At 45.5% G+C, this 13,904-nt stretch overlaps 1 long non-coding RNA gene across 1 annotated transcript; it reads right to left on the reverse strand.

The window, feature by feature from the left end:
- Window positions 1–719: 719 nt before the first annotated feature.
- On the reverse strand, window positions 720–13,642 carry LOC308472519. The gene is made up of 6 exons (XR_013983545.1): window positions 12,474–13,642; window positions 9,460–10,107; window positions 6,120–7,381; window positions 4,204–4,308; window positions 3,588–3,648; window positions 720–3,006 (listed from the first exon to the last, which is right to left on the reverse strand). It is a non-coding gene; the product is annotated as an uncharacterized lncRNA (long non-coding RNA).
- Between the last annotated feature and the right edge of the window lie 262 nt (window positions 13,643–13,904).

The raw sequence follows: 13,904 nt of genomic DNA on the forward strand, positions 1-13,904 counted from the left end.
AGGCCAGGGGCCCCATCCAGTCCAGCCTCCTGTTCTCACAGTGACCAGCCTGGTGCCCCTGGGGAGCCCACAAGCAGGACCTGAGCACAGCAGCATGACTGCCACTTTTATTCCCAGCAGCTGGCTTTCAGAAGCACACCACCTCCCACACGGGAAGGGATCAGACAGTTTCCATAGGCAGCTGCCCCTGACAGCCTCCGCCTGGTCCTCTTTAAAATCCTTCAAGGTTCATGGCCATCACTACTTTGTGTAGGAATGAATTCCCTATGTGTACCCGCCCATCTGACTGGGTTGCCCCAGTCACTCTGGGCAGCTCCCAATAAAAAATAGTAAAAACACAATACAGCATCAAACATTAAAAACTTCCCTATAGAAGACATATGAAGGGTCTTCTAAAAGTCATATACAGTAGTTGTTTATCTCCTTGACATCTGATGGGATGGGCATCACTTCTGAACCCTCTGCCTGGTTGCACATCTTGCAATGAGGGAACTGCCAGAAGGCCCTCGGAGCTGGACCTCAATGTGTGGGCTGGATGATGGGGTGGAGACGTTCCTTCAGGTATTAGTCTGAAGGAAGCCCTGCTTAGGGAAGTTTTTAATGTGTGACATTTTAATGTATTTTTAATCTCTGTTGGAAGCTGCCCAGAGTGGTTGGGGAAACCCAGCCAGATGGGCAGGATACCAATAAATAATAATAATAATAATAATTATCAAAGCTGCATGCAAAATTTTGTTTATTCAGATAAATTTGAACAAAAATGCTAAAAATGTTTCATTAGGATTTTTTTTAAGATCACAGATTGCTGCAGAAATGTGGAGAACTGAATTGAAAAAATGAGAAACAGAGAACAGAGAGAAGTTGACAGATCCTTGCATCGCTAGCCGTCCCAAACATTCTGCAAGTGAGGGCTTAAATGAAGAACTTGTATTTTCTTCCCTGTAATGTATATAATGTGACTTGATTGGGGAAGCAGTATTAAAAGTGCAATGTACCCCCAAAATTGTAGGCATTCAAGAGTAAACATTCCATTATCATAAGTGGCTGCTGACATTATTGCATGGGCAAAGACAAATAAGCAGTTGGCCTGAGAAAATACCAATGGAAAGAAAAGTGTGTCCTTCTCTGGCTTCTGTCAGCTCCACCCCAGCTGAAAAAGCAACTGTAGCTGCATATAGGAGAAGAAAAAATCAGTAAACAAGACAAAACATACCTAATTGGAAACAGGTCCCAGATAGTGCTATGGGATGGAAGGTAACTCCAAGATTGGGACAGTTTGAGAGATTTTGAAAACAGTAAAACGCAGGGTGAAATCCCAGGGGAATTGAATGAAAACATCAGTTGGCTTACAAAAGTAAATAGTGAAGGAAGCGAGAAAGAGGCAAAGGAAAAACAGATGCAAACCCAGACAGTGCATCAGTGGGGTGAAGAAAAGGAAGCCCAGTATAAAAACAGGCGGCGGGGGGGGGGGGAGTATTTTTAATATATGTAAAATAGAAAGAAAAATCTCCACTTTGGCCAAAAGGGGAAACTCTGCGTGGCCTCCATTAGAATTCCACAAGATCTTACAGGATTCATAGTTGGTATTTAATAACCTAACACCTGCCAATACCCCATATACTACAGAGCTACTTTAAATCTTTTTTGTCTTGCTTTTCTTGCTGTCATCTTGAACAGTAATTTAGCTTTGACAAGGAAAGCTGGGTTTCCTCAGACAGGCTTCTATGCAGGAAGCTTTGTAAAGCAAAACCCCTTTTCTCTATTATAACAAACAGCTGATAGCACAGTAATTGAAAACAGGTACAGAATATTTCTGTAGTTCACCGTTGCACCGATGGCTTCCATTTCTTTCCCTGCTAGAGAGAAGCACATAAAATCCAGGTGGCTCAGACTGGTAAACAGAACCAGTCCATGTCTGAAGGAGTGGAGTTGGTTACTGCTGACCCTATTAAGACAACTGGGCTGGGAGGTGGGGATGAGTGTATTAGCTCTGGCCCTGTCACCATACGCTCTGCAGCACGAGGCAGAATCCCAATTTCCCAGGGTCTGAGTAGCATGGGGAGCCTTTGTGGGAAGACCAGGATCTCTGCTGCAGAAGTTGTCCTTCCAACTCGTAGAAGATGGCGGGGATCCTGGCAGAGCAAAGACAGCCTACTCTCCCTTGCTCTCTCCTCTCATTCACTGATTTAACGCCAAAGAAAAATACTTGAATAGGGAGTATACTTTTAGTTATTAAAGTGGCATCAATAGGCAGGCGTCCCAAAATGTGGGTGCTGCAACACTAAAAGATTGATTTCTTACAAATAAAGTGAAACCCATACAGCCTTCTAACAGTCTTAAGATGGTGTTGTGCAAACTTAACTATGCAGAACAGATTTCAGGTTGCATCAAATACAATACTGGTTTGGTGCCATGGAAGAGGCTGGAATGCCATTGCAGCCATTTGCACAGGTCATTAGAGGCTGAGATGGGAATAATCAGTCTCCCAACTCCCCCAGGGTTGGGGGTGGCAGTCTCATCTGCAGTTCGCCCAACACCTGGCCCCAAATCCGGAAGGAATCAGGGGGCACTGGATGGAAAGCACCGTGCATTTCTTGGCAACTCTCCAAAGTCGCCTCTGTGAGCAACAAACTTCCATTTCTTAAGATGAAAAAATGGATTTAAGTCATGGACATATTATGAGCGAGGGAGGAGAAATTACTTTACTAATTAATTCAGCCACTGAGCAGCCCGCTGCTTTCAAGATCCTCCAGAAGCCCCTCTGTGCAGCCTCCAGACAGGTCCCTATTATCGGGACCAAGATGAGCTTTTCTTGCTCCAGTTGCTGAAATGGCCAAAGTCAGGCTGTCTGTTCAAAGTGAGAGGGCTTCTCCTCATTAGAGACTGCAGAACTGGGGGCAAAGACCTCAAGCAGCAGGGGGCAGGTCTGAGGGATCCAGTCCCTACTCTTGTTTTCTCCAATACTCGCCTCAGGTGCTGGGGAGACTTGGAAGATCTGTGGCACAACTGCAACAAGAGAAGGACATGGAGACAGGTGAGTCTCTTGCAAGACCATTCCAAGAGTCTTCTCCTTGATTTCCCTGCTTCTACTCTTATCAAAGTCCTACTACAGGTGTGGGACAAAGGGCTGCCATTGGCCTTTTCGTTAAAAAAAAAAAGTTCTACAGCTATGGGGTTTTGCTAAAAAAACAAAAAAAAAACACTTTTGACTTTTTGAAATATGGCAACCCTAGTGGGACACCCCAGGCCTTGGGTGCCAATCCTGGCCTGCGGCCCCCAGAATGTGCCTCACAAGGGAAGGTGGCCCTGTAGCTGACAACCATCCCCCAGCCCTGTCCTATCAGTTGCCTCTGCCACCTCCTTCCTCCATAAATGCCTTCTCGCCTCTTTCAGTCAACTGCATCCTCATTGAACCCCACAAAACTGGAGGGCTACTGCACCAGATGGACCTTGGGTTGGATCCAGCAGTCTGGCTCTTCTGATCTTTTTACTAACTGCCGCCCCCCACTCCAGATCCTGTACTCTGAGCTGCCACCCTAGCCTATTGCTGCCCTTCTCTATCCAAAAAATGAGGGACACTTGCTCACCTGGTGCCACAAGCTGCTCCTAGCCTTGGAGCGGGACTGCTCTGTTGCTCCTTCTCAATTACTTGAGCATAGGAGAGATGAGGAGGGCAGAGAAAACCAGTCAGAAGCCTGTAACCAAAATTTGTGGGGTGTGCTTGTGTGTGTGAGGAGGGGTGTCTAACGAAGAGGGGGAATCACTGCAGAATAGACAGAACAGAAATTTGTTTAGCCTAATAGATCATAGCAGGCCCATCCTGACCAATTCCTTCCATATCTCTGCAGTTAAGTGAACTGAAGTGCGTCCCAAGAGCTGGAAAGAAGCAGCCCAGAGCACAAAGGGCTTGGAGAGAAAGGAGGTGCCAGCTGCTGCGGGTTTGACAGCTACGGCCATGCCAGGACCCAAAGAGCCTGGCCACCCTCAGTCCTGCCCCGGCTGCTTCAAGGCTGGATTACTGCCACGTGCTGGATGTGTTGGGCTTTCCCTGTGCTTGACCTGGAGCTGCAGTTGGAGCAGAATGCTTCAGCACAGAACGCTGACAAGTGCCCATGCTTCCATCAGCCAAGTTGGCACTGCTACAGGTGCCCTATAAGACCTGTCCTGCATTTGTAAGAACTCCATTGTCAAGTTCAGTGGCACCTGCACTTTGGATCTCCCTGACTATTGAGATCAGTCCAGCAGCTTCACTGGACTCTTGCTGGCACCGGCTTAAAACATTCTGGTTCAGACAAGCCTACCAAGATGCTTAGAAAGTTGAAGTAATTTCAATCTATCTTAGTATTTTAAATTCTGTATGTTTTAAAGTATAGCTTTTTAAAATTGCTTTATCTTTTTGTAAACTGCTTTGAGGGTTGTTTTTTTTACAATACAGCTGTGTAAATTTTATGAAACAAATAAATACAATCAATAGGTAGAAGGGAGAGGTTTCACCCCCTCCCCCAATCTAATACTAGAGCTTTGGATAATTCATTAACATTGATGGGGACTTCTTCACATAATTTTTAATTGGTATGTGAAATTGGCAGTCACAAGATGCGGTGAGGACTACAGGCTTGCAGGTTTAGAAAGGGGGTCACATCTATTCACAGAGGAGAAGAGTATCTATGGTTATAATCAGAAATAGCTATATAGAACACTGAAGCCACCTGTGAGAGGAGAAGCCCCAGGAGTCGGCTATGACTTGTGGGCTTCCTAGAGACATCTGGTTGGCCACTGGACTAGACAGGCCTCTGTTGTGAAACCACTTTTCCTGCTGTGTTATATCCAATGCTCCACTCCAAAGAAAAGAGAAGCATTGCCTGCATTTAAAGGGCTGCTCTGCCTCGTCTTCTTAGGACAGCCTGCCCTGCCCTGCCTGGAGAGGGAGGAGACCCCTAGGAAGGTCCTCCAAGCATCAAGGTGTCCCAGAAGAGGAGCAGAAAATGTTGGGCAACTGAGAGAGGAAGGTAGTGGAGTCTTGCTTAGAGCCAGAGAGACCCCCAGGAATGGGGAGAATGCCTATTTGCACCTGACGGTTGGAAAGATGGGAAATGGAGGCAGGGAGAGGTGTGGTGGTTAGAGGGCTGGAGTAGGAGGACTTGGGAGACCAGGGTTCAAATCCCCACTCAGCAATGAAGCTCACTGCTTGACCTTGGGCCAGTCTCTTTTCTCAGCCTAGGCTACTTTGCAGGGTTGTGGTGAGCTCCTGGGAGGAAAGGGGGCTACGAATGTAACAATAAATGTAAATGATGAGATGGAAAGAAAATGGGAAGGCAGGGAAAGAATGTGGAGAAGCTGAGCTTTTTTGAAGGGGAGTGACTGGCTGAGACGATTTCAAGAGAGCCAAGGCTGTGCAGGGGACCCCAGCCCCCCCCCCCCCCGGAGACCAAGAGAAGGAATTCTATTCACAGTATGAACAGTATGCTGTCCAGAAAAAGTCCCCCCTCCAATATACAGTGGTACCTCTGGTTACGAACTTAATTCGTTCTGGAGGTCCGTTCTTAACCTGAAACTGTTCTTAACCTGAAGCACCACTTTAGCTAATGGGGCCTTCCGCTGCCACTGCCCCACCAGCGCACGATTTCTGTTCTCATCCTGAGGCAAAGTTCTTAACCCGAGGTACTACTTCCGGGTTAGGGGAGTCTGTTACCGAAGTGTTTGTAGCCCGAGGTACCACTGTACACTACCTGACTAGCTAAAGTGCCCACCCAAGCCTAACTCCAACCGCAGCCCTAATCCTACACCTAACCCTAACTATTCTATATACTATCTATCTATAAAATGCACAAATATGCACAAAATTAAAATGTAAACTAAAACATATTAAAATAAAGAATATTAAAATATTAAAATAAAAAATGGAAAACAAACAAATCAAATCAAAATGGAAAACGATCAAATTAGAAAATACTAATGAATCAAAAGCCTCTCCTGAACCTCTTCCCACCAACTCCAACCACACTGCTCTCTCCTGACCTCTCCTCACTAACCCACAAGGGACACCTGCAGTCGGTGACTTTTAAGGGAGAGATGTCACAAGGGAGGGCAAGGCACTGTTACCACGGCAACCCACCCACCTTGACCGTCCTGAGTGGTGATGCTTCTTCAGAACTTTGGTGCACCTGCTGCTCTGTCCGCAGCTTTGCTGCATCTTCTCTCTTCAGGTTCCCGTCTGTATTTCAGATCATTCTTCTTCCAACAACATTTCTAAAGAGAGATCATCCCCACAACCTTTAAATGCAGAAGAAGACTCCCAAGTCTAGGGGTGTCCATAGCACAGAATTAGACCATCTGCTTTACATGCTGATGTTCAGTCCTGGCGGCATCTCCAGGTGGGGCTGGGGGACCCCGCCCCCATCTGAACCCTAGAGAGCTGCTGCTGCTGCTGCTGCTGAGGTAGATAGGTCAACACACTGACTCTGTCCAAGGCAGCTTCCTATGAATTTTCCTCTTAGGTTATTTAGCTGAAGACAAGCAAACTTACTTTCCCACAAGGCCTAAACAACCTCACAGGGTTGTTGTGGGACTAAAATGGGGAGAGCTTTGTACACCTTGGAGGAATAGTGGGATATAAATGCAAAACTAAATAAAAACAAGTAGTGGAGTGAACAGGCAAAAGCTGCAGTCCTGACCCCATTTACCTAGCAGCAAGCCTTATCGTATTCAAAAGGATTAACTTCTGAGTAGGCCTGGCTAGGATTGTGCTGTGAGCTAGCATACACTCCAACATTTCTCCCATGAAAATAGGGACGTCCCATTCCATAATGATAATTTTACTGTTTATACTTCACACATCTTACTGGGTTGCCCCAGCCACTCTGGGCAGCTTCCAACATATATTAAAAACATAATAAAAAAATAAAACATTAAAAAAAACTTCCCTATACAGAATTGCCTTCAGACAGCTCGGAGGTTGGATAACTCCATGAAAATAGGGACATCCTAAGGAAAAGTGGGACATTCTGGGATCAAATCAGAAACTGGGACAGCTTCTCTAAATCAGGTATGTCCCTGGAAAATAGGGACCCTTGGAGGGTCTGAGCTACAGAGCTGGGGGGTCCCCCGTTCCAGTCTCTGCCCTGGCGTCATTCGGTGTCTTTAGCCAAGACCCATCTCAGCCTCAGAAGTCCCCACAGCTGCAATATGGAAACGTATAGCTCTGGCCTACTTTACAGGGTTGTTGTAACCACACAGGGATACTGAGCATCTGAAAGCACCGGACAAATGATGAGCCTTCCATTTTATTGTGAGGAACAGCTGCAGCACATCAGGAGGCGTTCCTCAGCTTCCTTTCCTTCTCTCTCCTACAGTCAAAGCAGGAGGAGACTGCCAGCACCTCCTGTTCACCAAGAAAAGAACAAACGCTATCTATAAAGAAGCCTATAAAGAAGCTGGTTCATACGCTCAACTTGATTTATCTTCACTAGAGTTCTTTGCACTTGATGATTCACACAGTCAAATGTATAAAGACACCTTGGCCACAAACCAATGAAGATTAAATGCACCTCACTCCTTGATTTTAATTTCCTCAAATCCTCTTATTTCTTGCCTTCAGTCGGAATAAGCATGCGTAATTAAAATAAAACACCTCACAATTATGTTTTTGGTGATCATCCAAGATGTTTTGCGTGTACTGATAAAAATGTGTGAATGAGACAAACATTATTAGAAACATGTGTCATCTGAAACTCATCCCTTCCTGTTGGGATTCAGGCCTCATCATGGGACTGAAAGTGCCTTAGCCACGCTGGTTGATGATCTCTGGCAGGCTAGGGACAAAGGTGAGAGCTGTTTCCTAGTTCTGCCGGTTTTTGACACCATCGACCATGACATCCTTCTGTACCGTCTTGAGGGGCTGGGAGCTGGGGGCACTGTCATACAGTGGTTCCGCTCCTTCCTCCTGGGCCATGCTCAGAAAGTGGTGTTGGGGGATGAGTGTTCGGACCCCTGGGCTCTCACTTGTGGGGTGCCTCAGGGTTCTGTCCTCTCCCCCATGCTTTTTAATATCTGTATGAAGCTGCTAGGAGAGATCATCAGGGGGGTTGGTCTGGGTGTTCATCAGTATGCAGATGACACCCAGCTCTATCTCTCTTTTAAATCAGAAACAGTGAAGGCGGTGAAGGTCCTGTGTGAGTGTCTGGAGGTGGTTGGAGGATGGATGGTGGCTAAAAGATTGAGGTTGAATCCTGACAAGACAGAAGTACTGTTTTGGGGAAACAGGGTGTGGGTGGGTGTGGGGGACTCCCTGGTCCTGAATGGGGCAAGTGTACCCCTGAAGGAGCAGGTGTAAAGCCTGGGAGTCATTTTGGACTCACAGCTGTCCATGGAGACGCAGGTCAATTCTGCGTCCAGGGCAGCTGTCTACCAGCTCCATCTGGTACGCAGGATGAGACCCTCCCTGGCTGCAGACTGTCTGGCTAGAGTGGTGCATGCTCTAGGTATCTCCCGCTTGGACTACTGCAACTACTCTAAGTGGGGCTACCTTTGAAGGTGACCCGGAAACTACAATTAATCCAGAATGCGGCAGCCAGACTGGTGACTGGGAGTGGCCACCGAGATCATATAACACCAGTCCTTAAAGACCTACATTGGCTCCCAGTATGTTTCTGAGCACAATTCAAAGTGTTGGTGCTGACCTTTAAAGCCCTAAATGGCCTCAGCCCAGTATACCTGAAGGAGCGTCTCCACCCCCATTGTTCTGCCCAGACACTGAGGTCCAGCACTGAGAAGCGAAGTTACAGGGAACCAGGCAGAGGGCCTTCTTGGTAGTGGCTCCCACCCTCCCATCAGATGTCAAAGAAACAAACAACTATCTGACGTTTAGAAGACATCTGAAGGCAGCCCTTTTTAGGGAAGTTTTTTAATGACTGATGTTTTAATGCATTTTTAATCTCCTGTTGGAAGCCTCCCAGAGTTGCTGGGGAAAGTAATAAATAATTTATTATTATTATTATTATTATTATTATTATTATTATTATTACCATCATCATCATCTTCATCATTGTGGTTACCTGCAACTCCCTTCTGTGGCTTTCCCCCCAAAGTTAGAAAACTACAGCAATAGAAGATGAGATCAACCGCTGCTCATTCTATAAGCACATTCATTGCTTTTTCTTAATGTTTTCAGACCTAGCTGTCTAAAATACCACACCATTTTGACATCTTAAAGCAGTAAATCTGAAAACATCGGCTCTATTCTGTCTCCATGGTCAGAGGCAGTATGCTGCTAAATATTAGCTGCTGGAAACTTGGGAAGTCTTGTGCACTGCTGTTGATGGGCCTCTGTGGGCGAATGTTGAAGGAGAAACGGTGTTAGGGCAAGGCTAAAAATGTGGCTGCGCTCCCAAGAAATCATGTTTATGCCTTACACACAAGTGACGCATAAACATGACTGTTTACAAAACACGTGTTACTTACCTCCAGACTATACCTATTTTGCAGGAGGAATTCAAGTACATACTGGAAATTTGGGCTTGCGCAGTTGAAGTGGATTAAAACACTCCATTGCATTAGTGCAACAAATCCACTTTAAAACAAAAACAGGCATTTTGTGTTTAGGAAAGTGATGTGGAGATGAACTGAAAAGTGTGGGGGTAAACAAATGGTTAACAGGAAGTGGTATAAATGCCACACAAGCAAATCAGGATGGATCTTCATTGTCATATCTTTCTGCAAACCAATCAGAACAAATGCTCAACAAAGACCAGTCAGTCTTTGTGTGTAAGTTTTCTGCAGGCAAATCAGGATGGATGCTCCATAAGCAAATCATTCAGAGAAGCCCATAAGTCCTCTTTGCTATGCAAGCTGAAAAGTATTGTGGGTGAAGTGGTTGTAAGGAACTCAGTTTTGCTTTCTGCCTATGGGTCCATATACCAGTTGCGGAAAGGACAAGATGCATATGGCAGAGGATAAAGACAAAGAGTTGCTTGAGCAATTTCCCAACACCAGCGGCCGATGAAGCTCCTCTGGTTTTGTGGTCTGCACTCTGGGATTTGTCTGCGGGTGCCGCAGGGGTGTTGCAACCTGCCACGGCCAATAACCATCCATTTCAGGAGCAGAGTCTTTCTGAGCCAGCAATATGAAAAGAAGGGGGAAGAAAATGAGCAGCAAAATGTGAAGTTAATAAAAATACTTTATCCAATCAGGCTTTCAAAGCAAAGCAAGCCCAGCCTGGGCTTGGAAGCAGCAACCGGGCACTCTGGTTTTTTACTCCACTTAGTGGTCTAATAGCTTGCAGAGCTTCTCTATTTAGCTTTATGACTTGCACATTTGCTCTTTTCATTTGCAAATTCAGCTATGGTGCCTGAGCTCCAGCATTCCCAGGACACTCTTGGTTAGGCTACTGCTCTAATTGTAGGATCCGGCTCTGAACTACTATTTCTGAATTCTCAGCTTCCAGGCTTGTATTGGTCTTACCTACTGGGTAAATAATTGACAGATAAATCTTAACACTGTCAACCCCCCAAAGATGGTAAACTGGCTTCCCTTTGTACATGTTTCATCAGTTACCCCAGCAATGGCATTGGCTTTTCAGTCGGTGGCGCCAACCAGGGGCCTTTCTGGTGAAAACCCAGATTCAGATCTGTGAGAATGAGGCTCTAGTTCCCATTTGCAGAGTATGTGGGAGGCAGCCCTGGGTCGTTTGACCCTTGGATTAGTTCACACTCTTAAAGTTTAAAGCAACATATAATTTTTGCTTAGTGTGCTTGCAGTTGCAGATTAAGTATGCAATGCATATTTACTTAAGCTGCTATAGTGTCTTACATAGATTAAACTGTTACAGACTAATTACCGTAAATTTCGCTCTATAACACGCAGATTTTTTCTCCTAAAAAGTAAGGTGAAATGTCTGTGCGTGTTATTGAGCGAATGTGTGGTCCCTGGAGCTCACTTGCCGGAGCGCAGGGGCAAAATAGGCAAAAATCAAGCAAAAATAAGATCGGGCGGGCGGAGGGAAGGGGGAAGGCGGAAGCTTTCCTGCATTCTGCCTCAGGGTCTTACTGCCCACCGGCTTCTGTTGCTGCGTTTGCTCAAACTCAACAAAGAGCAGGGAATCCCCTGCCCTCCTGGCAAGCAGAGGGTTAAGGAAAGGATCGAGTCCTCCCTTCTAATTCTTTCCTAGTCACACTGCGTGCAGGCTCCAGCCCACCACTTCCTCCTCTCCGTGCTCTAGGGACTCGCAGGCAGCCGAAAAGCAAAAGCATGCAGGTGGGAGAGAGAGAGAGAGAGAGAGGGCTGGCTTGGGTGGTGGTGGGGGGAACGACTTTTGCTTTACAATGGTAGGTTTCTCATTTCTTTTCCAAAAGCAGAGAGCCCTGCCCCCAGGCCCCCTCCAAATTACAGCTTCTCCAAGCAATGTACTGCTGGAGGGAGACAGTATGCTTGTTTGGAAGAGAAACCCTGCTTCCCTGCTCGTAAGTAACAGCAGGCTGGATTGCAGAGTGAGACATGGAAATCTCTGGATTTATATGCTGTATATCAAATATCTTAATCTATACTTTCTACACGCGGCTGGTAAATCAGAATCTCCTGAGCCAGGAGGATTACAGCATCTCTCCTCTCCCCTTCATTAAAAGCCTAATACTCTTCTTTGAAGAAGTATAACGTGAGAATGTTTTTTATATATATTTTTTAAAGTTCTTTTCCTCATTGTGCGCTATACACTGATAATTGCTGCCACAATAACAATTGATTGAAAATGGAATTTAGTCCCCCCCCCCCCCATAGAGAGCTGTTCTTCAGACGTTTAGCCTTAATACAGTGGCTGATGTAATACCCTTCTGCTTCACTAGGCATTTTATATAGGGACATTAAAATTGATTTTCTACATCTTGGCAGATGAAAAAAAGTGTGTTACATGCCCTATTGCCCAAAAGTGTGCAAGCACAGAGCAAAGGTTGCAGTGACAGAGGTGGCCAAAAAAGAAATACCGTAAATAAAAAAGAAATCATACTTCGTATATCCTGTCTGGCTTGGGTGGGTGGGTGGGGTGGGGGCTTTTGCTTTCCTTCCCTCCCCATTTAAAACGTGGTGACAAAGCACGGATCCACATGGATCCTCAGGATTTTTGCATTGGGTCACCCCAAATTCACCATCAGATCACATTACATGTCCATGGCTACAGTCTGTACCAAAAAAATCACGCACCCACTGTTGCCTGGGGCTGCAATGGTGCAAAAACGTGGTTACAAAGCATGGATCCACATGGATCCTCAGGATTTTTGCATTGGGCTACTCCAAACTCACTGTCAGATCACATGTCTGCGGCCACAGCATGAACCACAAAAATCATACACCCACTGTTTCATTTAGAATATTTTTTTTCTTGTTTTCCTCCTCTAAAAACTACGTGCGTGTTATGGTCTGGTGCGTGTTATAGAGCGAAAAATACGGTAACTCTGAGGCAGACAGCAGCACAGCATAACATGTACCTGCTACTCTGACCATTAAGTCTGCTCCCTAACTGCCATAACTGTACCAACTGCCACCATAACTGCCACTGACTGGGCAACACCAGCAGAATTCTACAGCTCTTGCCATTAACCCTTTGCATGTGCATTTTGAATGCTAACATCCCACAAGATCAAGTGACTATCCTGATTACTTTAGGATCTCAAGCATAGTGGAACAAAGCAGTAGCATGTGGAGCTGTCTTTAAAGGTGATTTAAAAGCAGCTGCAAACAGTGCAAAGCTCAGGCTTCGGTTGCTGGAGCATGCATGCATGTGTGGGCATGCAGAGACACACTCACAGCTTCCCTCATTGCCTTACGTATATAATTCCTTCCAATTTAGGTGGCAACTGTGTCTTTTATGCCTGCTTAGTTTTATGATGTTGTATAGCCTGCTCAGAGCTTTCATGATTTGAATTTAAATCATTGAAAACCCTGAAGCACAATTGAATTGTTGTGAGGGCACATTGGAAAATATTTTATACAATTCTTAATGTATGGTTTATAATCTTTGTGAACCGCTTAGAAGTTTGATTTACAGTTAAGCAGTATGAAATTTGCCTTAATAAATAAATAAAGTCAACTCATGCAAAGGGGGGGAGGAAGCAGACACGAGATCAGCCCATTACTTTGTACCTACAAAAGAGAAGTGGCAGGTAAAACAGATGAAATATGCTGAATTTGCAAGTTTAACTTAAAATTAGAGATCAAGATGAGGAAGAGTTTAAGGAGGATTGGAAAATGCTTGTAGATTATTTAAAAGAAACATTGCAAATATGTTAAAACACAAGTAGCTTAAAATAAGGGGGTTTGGCAAGTTGCCAGAGTAAATGGGTGTCAGGTGACAGAAAAAGGGAATCTTTAGCAAGGGTTGCTGGGAAGAAGGAGGGGGAGGAAAAAAGAGTGGTATCCATCTTGGGCAGGATGGCTGTTTGCTGGCTGGGAGAGATGCCTTGGGCTCCAGGGCTGCACTGCTATGCGGTACAAGCTCATCTTGAAATGACCATACTGTAAGATCTGGACCCCGCCCCCATGAGAGGTGTAAATAGGTGAATAAACCATATTTCTTAAAGCTATGACAGTCTCCACCGTGTCCCATTCCTCCAAAGGATTGGTGGGGAAAGACGTTACAGAAATCTGTTTCCCAACCGCTCACCTGGTGTCTCGTGGGGCCCAAATTCCAATTCCCACAAGACTTGGATCTTTTCTGAGGCCGGGAAAACGATCACTTTCCCACTCCCTCAACAACAGTGACTTTCTCCTCAGGCTACACTGTGAGGGAGAGGATACCCCTTTTATGAATCAGATCCATATATTTACTTCACAATCTTTCCCCTGCTTTTAGCATGTGCCAATAATAAGGGCATTGGCACAGGATATTTTCTGGCGATTAATGGGTAGTTGGAGTTAAT

The sequence above is a fragment of the Podarcis pityusensis genome (genome assembly GCF_964106645.2).
Source record: "Podarcis pityusensis genome assembly, chromosome: 3".
Classification (NCBI taxonomy): domain Eukaryota; kingdom Metazoa; phylum Chordata; class Lepidosauria; order Squamata; family Lacertidae; genus Podarcis; species Podarcis pityusensis.